The sequence below is a fragment of the Arachis hypogaea genome, chromosome 16 (genome assembly GCF_003086295.3).
Source record: "Arachis hypogaea cultivar Tifrunner chromosome 16, arahy.Tifrunner.gnm2.J5K5, whole genome shotgun sequence".
Classification (NCBI taxonomy): Eukaryota; Viridiplantae; Streptophyta; class Magnoliopsida; order Fabales; family Fabaceae; genus Arachis; species Arachis hypogaea.
This window is the reverse complement of record NC_092051.1, coordinates 12,087,943-12,097,198: the sequence shown is the minus strand read 5'-3', so window position 1 is coordinate 12,097,198 and position 9,256 is coordinate 12,087,943. Positions and strand designations below refer to the sequence as shown.

The window sequence follows — 9,256 nt, the reverse complement described above, 5'->3', positions numbered from 1 at the left end:
TTCAATGAACAACTACTGCATTTTTCATAGAATATATGTCTATCTTAATGCTTGCAAAAAGATCTTTCTGCAGTGTAGAAGATTTATAGTGTTGGATGGTTGTTTTCTCAAGACACCTCAAGGGGGATCAGCTATTGACTACAATAGGGTGTGACCCTAATGATCAAATACTTCTTGTTGCATATGTCGTTGTTGAGGCAGAGACCAAAAACATCTGAAAATGGTTTCTCTAACTGCTAATTGATGATTTTGGTTCTGAAACAATCAGAAGGTCAACCTTCATGTCTGATTAACAGAAGCTAAACAACAACTGTATTGAAACTGTATTGATTAATTTTTAGTTATTCAAATAATTCTGATAAATAATAGTGTAATAACGCAAATGTTTTACCTGTTTTCTAGGGATTACTACCCGCTTTTGATGAAGTAATCTCGGGTGTAGACCACAGGTTCTGTGTAAGACATCTGTACAGCAACTTTAGGAAGAAGTTTTCTGGCCTTCACTTGAAGCAACTGATATAGAGGTGTGCAAAGACTACACACTAGAAGGACTGAGAAAGGGAGATGGGAGTGATCTGAAAGGTTAATGTCGAAGCTCACAGGCATCTAAATGCTATTGCTCCCAAATATTGGAGTAGATCCAGGTTTAACTATTATTCCAAATGTGACACTCTATTAAACAATGTGTCTGAAAGTTTTAATGTTGCAATAGTAGAGTCTAGAAAAAAACCTATTGTAACTATGTTAGAAGAAATCAGGGTTTATTTGATGACTAGATGGGCTAGAAATAGGAAAAGAATTCAAAAATTTAATAGTATGATTTTACCTTAGATTAGGAAGAAAATAGAGAGAAGGAGTAGATCTGTTGGTGAGTGGAGACCCTATTGGTCTGCTGCACAGTCATATGAAGTGGTAAATGGCTTGAACAAATATGCTGTAGATCTATCTGCTCGTGAGTGTTCTTGCAGGAAGTGGCAACTAAGTGGGCATTCCATACACTCATGCCATCAGCTGCATCAACTTTAAAGGACTGGAAATGGATGTATATGTTAATGACTGCTATAAGAAGGAAGCTTATGTCAGATGCTATGATTTGGTCATATACCTTGCAAATGGCCCAGATTTATGGGAGAAGACTGGTTTTGATGATGTGATGCCACCACTAGGAAGCCTAGCCATAGACCAGTAAAGAAGAGAAAAAGAGGTCCTAAGAAAGCTGAGGATAGGAGTCAGAATCACTTATCTAGGAGGGGGTAGATTCAAAGGTGCTCAAATTGTGGTAAATCAGATCACAAGAGGGGAGGATGCACTAAGCCACCTCTCCCTGTAACTTCATTTAATATATGTATTTTAGGATTTTGTTGTTATGGTTAGTTGTTGTAACTTGCTTTGTTTTTTTCTGTATTTTCAAGCCTAAATATCTAAACAATTTGCTATAAAAAAAATCAAAAAGAGGAAGGAAGAAATTAGTTATAAACAGGGGTGGCCAACCATCAGGGACATGAAGGAAGAGATCATCTTCATAACTTACTATCCATTCTGCTACTAGAGGGAGGAAAAGATCAGCTGTTAAACAAAAATCATATTCAGAACCCTAACCCACCACATCCACAACACCAATAACAAGGTCCAAGTCATCCCAACCCAACTCCAAACCCACACCACCATCTCAGCCCAACACATCAATGGTAGCTCTTCTCAACCCAAGGCCCAAGATGAAGCCCATCAGAAGTTCAACCCAACCACCACCAGTGCCCAAGGAGAAGAATACATCAACATCAAACTAACTAATTCTGAAGAATTTCTCTGCCAGCCACAATATTACACCTCATGTTTCACCAAGAAAGTTGAGATTAATGGAAAAACTACCTCCAAGAGATTGGGAAAAACTCTAAAATGTTGATATTTTGAATTTATTGTTATGTGAAAACTTTATACTCTAAGTATGTTGAGAGTTTATTTTGGTTTAAGTTGACTAGATACTTTTGATGCATTTTGTTGTTTACACAGCAACAGAGTTGCTTTAGGTTTAACTTTATACTTATAATGGTGACTTGGTTATTATATTTGATGTTGTTGCCCTTTAGGCAGAATATTTTGTGTTGGCTATAAGTGTCAACTAAGACAACTATTGCATATGTTTATGAATTGATTAAGCTGTGTTTTAAGTTATTTGTTTGTAGTGTTCAATTGTGTTGATTGATTATCTGTGTGAGTTATGAATGACCAAACTCATTATATAAGTACAAAATGGCTGAAAATTATATATTACTAAAGCAGGTCAACATATATAATTCTTGTTATAGATCACACTCTGCAACACAATTTCATTAACACAATTCTTGTCAAGCTACAAAGTCAGATTTCATTAACAGAAATCTTGTCAAGCTACAAAATCCTATTTCATTAACACAAATCTTCTCAAGCTACAGCCACACAATTTCATTAACAGGCTAAATACATACTAACGTAAAGAAACCTATTTTCTCAACTAATTTCATCAAGCCATTTTTGTGGCATTATACATGGTAACTCCTGCTTCTGATTTAATAAAATTTGGAACTAGATAAAAGAAACCCAACCTAATTAACCAACCATGTCCAATATTGTAACAACCTTCAACTTCCACTCAAAGTCCTTCACTTTTGCTTTTAGTCCTACAACTTTCTTCTTTAACCTTGCAGTCTGCGGATCTTAGAGGTTCTGGGTCTGTCCAACGAAAAAATCGACACTCCTCTTGAATCTATATGATCCCACCATAGTCAGTCCAATACCCAACAACAAAACAAAATCATCAATCAAGAACTAAAATCTAAAAACGCACCTCACAGTAAATGTAGCCCCAAAATCGTTGACTAGGGTTCTCTTTTGTGCCCGAAATTTGCTGCACAGATCTCTCACCTTGCCCACACTCTTCTACACAGATGAGTGAATCCTAGACGATCATGAGTACTGAAAAGCCATGGCAGCACTACAAGCTCTGGAACCCTAGCAGACGTTCTAATCTTTTGGTTGGTGGTGAGATTTTGATTTAAGCCTTTTTCATTCTGATAATTTATACAATCATATGTAATATTTTTTTTAAATCAATAAAACTATTAACTACCAGTAACAAACTAAAGGGTAAATTTATCAGAAAAAATTTGTTGATGAAGAGAAGGATGATTTTAAAGTGTTTTTGAACGTTAAAGATAATTTTAATAAGAAAAAAATGTCAGAGATTATTTTGATTTTGATCCCTAATTTTAAAGACAAAAAAAGTATTTAACCCAGTCTATAACAAGCAAAAGCTTCATATTTAGTTCATATAATTCCCGTGATTTTCGGATGTTTCATTTTTTTCGGTCAGACTTGCTTAATGCTTTGGTAGTATCCAAAGAGGATGACTTCTTATATTAAAATATTTTCATGCGAAAATAAGAATTTAATTTCAATGTATTATTAGGGCAAAATAATGTTACACATATGTACAATTATATATTGTTATATAAGTAAAAATAATTATTTTTGACATTGAACATGTGAATAGTTGATCATTCAAAATAATAAATGTAATTGAACTATATAAAATATTTTATTCTATTAGTGTATTAAAGTTAAACTTGTAAAAATAATAGATAAAATGTGAATATGGTTTCATATTAATCAATTTAATCAAATATATTAAATGATGTAATGGTTGTTAATTATTATTATTATTTTTAAGTGAAAACATTGTAAAAAATCGTGACTTTTTTTTTTGCCATAACCATTTCTTCTTGTGAGCCATGGCCTTGTTATGCTTCCATCCAAGTTCACAAAGGGCCTAGGCCCATCCATATGTTACACCGTTCTCTTTTTTAGTTGTGAAAGTGACAAACCAACCCTGACCCCATCTGCCCAAAAATAAAACCTGACCCACCCCCTCCCAAAAAAGAGAAGAAAAGAAAAGAAAATATGAATAACGACAAATCTTAATTATGAAAGAGTATTTTAGTTTTATAGGAAAAATGTGTAGGGACAAATCTTAACTGTATAATTGTTGATAAAATAAATTATAATGACATATAAATGGCTAAAAGCTCAAAATTGTTACAAGGTGTAATGGCTATATAAGTTTGGTTCATAAATCATAATAAACTTTTTCTCGGTAAACATTCATTTCATTAATCATACTTCAACTTGATTAACTTAACAGTTTTTTTTTTCAACACCTAAAAAAAAGATCGATAATACTTTTTTTATGATGAAAACTTTTAGGATAGAGTGGACTCAACTCAATTATGAGAGGTATATGAAAGTCGTGTTCTATGATTATTAGTAAACAGCCACAAATGTTAAATTAATAATCATACTCTAAAAAGTACAATATTAATTACATAAAAGAGTGTGTTGTATAGTCCTATATATACTGAGATCATTGCCTAAGTTCTGTTTTCTTTGTCTCCATTACTTACATCTCAACAACTGTAATAATAAAAGAGACAAAATAATTAATAATGGGAAAAAATATTTTTGTTCCCTGAGAATACATATATTCATCATAACAAAATATTTGTCCATTGGCATGCACAATAATGTGATCCAGGCACTTTAATTTGTTTTATTGGTTTAGTCAACTGAAATGACATTTCACCATAATGTTAGCAATGAACAATTAATCCTCATTGCCGATAGTAATGCATATTAAAACATTGCAATAAAGAAGAAGAAGAAGAAGAATATATCCCCTTCAACAATAATTCAACTCAAACCAGTGAAAAAGGGAACACCAGTGGAGTTAAGCCATACATCGCCCAATATAAACTGCTTAACCGTGAATTGACTTGCCTCAGTTGAGTTAGTTATGACTCTATAACAGGCCACTTAACCCTAGCGCTTGTGTTCGAACCAGGACCCCTATTTTGGTACTCACCATAATACAACGTGTCCAACGCAAAGGTTCCATTCCACTCCAACCACCCCGCAGGGTCAACCAGATCGTCAATGAATGATTTCATAAAAACTGTTCTTGAATACAGCTTCCATGGCCTACCAAGGTAAGTCTTGAACGACGACTTCACCGGGATTAGATCCGATGCGGCTGTAACCTTGCAGTTCAAGATTGATATTCCCGTGTTCTGGTTGGGGTCTTCTCTGCCCTGTGCGGTGAAGAGGTTCTTTTGGTTTGGATCGGGCTTACGTGCATATAGGTTGCAGTTTTGGAAGACGACGGCGGCGTTGCCGAAGATGAAGTCTACGGTGCCGTATACGTCGCAGTCACGGTAGAATTGGCGTAGGGAATGGACGTACAGGGTGTCTTGGTATGCCACGAAACTGCATTGGTACAATACTGAGAGATCTGCACCGTTTCTTACGGCCACGGCCTGGTGCTTGCGGGGTCCCGCCGAGTTCTCAAAGGTTATGCCTTTTGCTATGAATCCGTCTCCTACTACAGCTGCAATATATCAACTTTTTATTAGTAATATATTTAGTTAAGAAAAGTATAGGATACCAAACATATTATCTGTCAATTTTATAAAGAAACATATCTAAAAAATATATTTATAAAGACATTTTTATTAAATATAATTATAAAAAAGACATTTTTATTAGACACATCCACAAAAATATTTTTATTAAATACAATTATAAATAAAAATTGATAGAAATTAGTAAAAATGCTGTTGATAACATAGCATATTGATTTAGTTAAATTATTTAATACAATAGTATTAATATTTTAACTAGTATTTCTATAAAATTGTATAAGTAGCCATATCAATCAAATCATGACAAAACCTTGCTTCTCGGATATAAAAGAAAAGCATAAGTGGGCCTAAGATACATAAAGGTTGGGCATATTTCAAACAAATTATTGTACAGTTTCCTTATGGTAGAACAAGACATCACAAAATATTAAAAATAAGATACACAAAATAAAAATATACAAATTAATATTTTTATATTTTATTTAATAATAAATTAAAATAAATTATAAAAATTTAATTTATTTTTTTATTTAAAAAATAAAAAAAATAATTATAAAAAATTAATAAAAAATTTATTTTTTATTAATATTTCTGTATTTTTTTATCATGATAAATATTTCTAAATACAATATTTTTATTTATATCTTATTTATTAGACATAATTTTGTGTCTAAATTTTTTATATTTGAAAATAAACGCAACCTTAATACTGGGTTGGAGCCATGTGGACCTTTTTTAGTGTCATCCAATTCAAGAAAATTTGGTTTTCTCTTTTATGGAAACATATACATTAAGGGTGGGTTGCTGTGGTTAATATTTATTTACTTTGGTAATTTCAGCTTATGCTGGATGTCGGCAGCTGCCACAGATAAATGAAAAAGAAAAAAAAAACAAGCTAAGAAAATGCAGGCGATCACGTGTAAAGGTTTTGTAAAACTATTCTACAAAGAATACAAGATATTTTCTTAGTCTTATTAAAACACATGGGAGGTAATTTATAAATATTTATTTTAAAATTGGATAATATTTTCTTTATATATATATACTTTAAAATATTAATCATCTAACTTATTTACACAATTGTTAATCATACATGATCTAACAACGTGATGTTTCTTGTTACATATTACTCATCCATTATTAAAGCAAGTGTTTCTTTTAATTTGTTAATAAATTCAAAAATAAAAATATTTATTTTGAGAAGAATAAAATACTAACGAACTCTACAAACCCCGATAAGAGTTACTAATGCAAAGAGGCAAAGACAGACATACATTTTGAAAAATGCACTTCATACATCACTATCTCTGACATTTGCAGTAGGGGATAGGCTAAACCAAGATTATCTTTTCTATTTTTTGACCGACACATTCACACCCACTTCTATAATTTGTATCAACAATTATCATCTCATGTTATTCTTCAAGTCTTTTCCAAAAATAAATTGTCAAAACTATACAATAGTAGTGAGACATATTCAGATATTCTAATAAAGATATATACTAGAGTGCAATCGATGTCTAATTAGTTGAATAATTCTAATAAAAAGTTGGATGTAACATTTTACTTTATTAATAAGATAATAATCTATAAAGCCATCTATAAATCACTTATGTTAATTATTTTGATAAACATATCGAGAATACATATAATCTAATCAGTAGGTTGGAAACACTTTATCATTCTTTTTCCTTTATTTTAGAAGTAAATGATTGCACTACCAAGATCTAATTTGCTACCATCCGACACATTTCGTGTCTGCTCGATCACTCCACCATTTACTCTGGCGGGCCATATCAATATCTACACTCGTCTATGATTTTCTGAATGATGGCGAAAACTAATTAATGGGGTATGCAGTCACCCATTGAGCCTTAAATTTCAAAATAGTATATTAAAAGAGTACGTGTATAATCACACACTGTGAGATGTATTGGACTTCTTTTAGATTTGATGTACAAAAATACAAATATAGTTAATTAATGATTAAAAATTATAAAATGTGCTAACCCATAATATTCAACGTTCTGCTATTCCAACTTGTGTTTGAGAATTCAGATAGACAAGGGAAAAAAAAAAGTAAAAAAGTGCCACGCCACGAAGAATCTTTCTACAATTACATACATATAAGCAGAAATCATATTTTGTTTTCTTGCCATTTTCAATCAATACCGACACTGGTCCGTGACAGTGATATATCATATATATGAGTCATGAGACAAGAAGTGGAGATCGGAGAGTATATATGATAACGAAAATATTTGATAAAAAAAAAATATTAGTGAAAAATTATAAAAACTTATTACTTTTAATTTTATTTAATACACCTTTCAAATCTCTGTTCACAAATTCAAACCATGCAGCCCCTTTAATTTGAAAAAAAAAAAAAAAAGATTCGAAGAATCTTATGCTCACCTTTAATTTCCACATTATTTATTTTCCTCTTTAATCCAATTATATTTATTCTTTTCCTTTTCCAAATTAAAGAGCGAATATGAAACTAAAACCGTAGCAATTACGCTAAGTGGAAAAAACATGGCAGTAGGAAAGAAAACGCACCAAAAGTAGCGAACTGGAAAGTGGTCCAGCCGTCGACGACATTCCTACTGGCCTTCACGACGGTTTTTCCGATTCCATCACCCACCAGCATCAAATTCGTCTTCTTCTTAATCACCTCCACGTTCTCAAAATACGCTCCAGCTTTTATGTGTATCACAAACCTATTAGCAACACAATGCAATCAGCATATCACTCATTTTTTAATCTTCAAATTAAACAACACATGTACCTGGTTGTGCTCGAGTTGGGAGCAGCAGCCAGCGCCTCCGCTATAGTTTTGAAGTTTCCAGTGCCATCTTGGGCCACAACAAGATTGAACTTAGTCTGATTCACAGAAGCTTGAAGCAGCTTGCGGTCTTTGTTAGTAATCCAGGTGGGAAAATGTCCCTTCATCTTCCCATATTCCGGGAAGACCTCCAATTTGGAAGGCTTCTTCACTCCGGGAACCTTCTTGAGCATGGCGAGGGAGTTACTAACATGATTAGAAATCTGAAACAACTTGTCCTGCAGGTACCTTTCCCTCACGTGACTCCCCTTGCAGTAAGCGAAGCCATCGAGACACGTGTACAAGTTGGTCATGGCTGCACTCAGAAGAGTCTGCGAGTCGTGGTGGCGCCTACTGGGTATTGTGGTCTGGTTGAGATCGGAGATGGTGGTGGCGAGCTCCATGCGGGTGTCCTCGATGGTTCTCTGAGTTATATTTCTGATGTTTTCTATGCTCCTGAACTTGATTACAATTTACTGAGTATGGGGCAATTATCTGAGAAGGGATATAAGATGATAACTTATCATGGATATTGCACTGTGTTTGACAACAATGGAAGGTTCATTGATAAAGTAAAGATGACTTCAAACAGAATGTTTCCGTTAAAAATTCAACATGTTAATCCCTCTTGCATGAGTTCTGTAATACTTGATGATAACTGGTTATGACATATGCGGTTTGGGCACTTTCATTTTTCTGGCCTAAACTACCTGTCAAGAAAAGGACTTGTTTCTGGTCTACCACGGATTCATATTCCCAATTGTGTTTGTGAGATTTGTCAACTGGAAAAGAAGCACAGAGATCCATTCCCTACAGGAAAGTCTTGGAGAGCTAGAAGATTACTTGAAATTGTGTATTCAGATCTCTGTTCTGTAGAAGTTCCAAATAATGGTGGTAGCAGGTACTTTATCACTTTTATTGATGATTTTAGTAGATATACATGGGTATACTTTTTGAAGCAGAAATCAGAAGCATGTGATGT

The 9,256-nt window shown here is 33.2% G+C and overlaps 1 pseudogene; it reads right to left on the bottom strand.

Moving 5' to 3' along the window:
- Window positions 1-4,472: 4,472 nt before the first annotated feature.
- LOC112758474 (pectinesterase-like) lies at window positions 4,473-8,678 on the bottom strand (annotated as a pseudogene).
- Window positions 8,679-9,256: the final 578 nt, after the last annotated feature.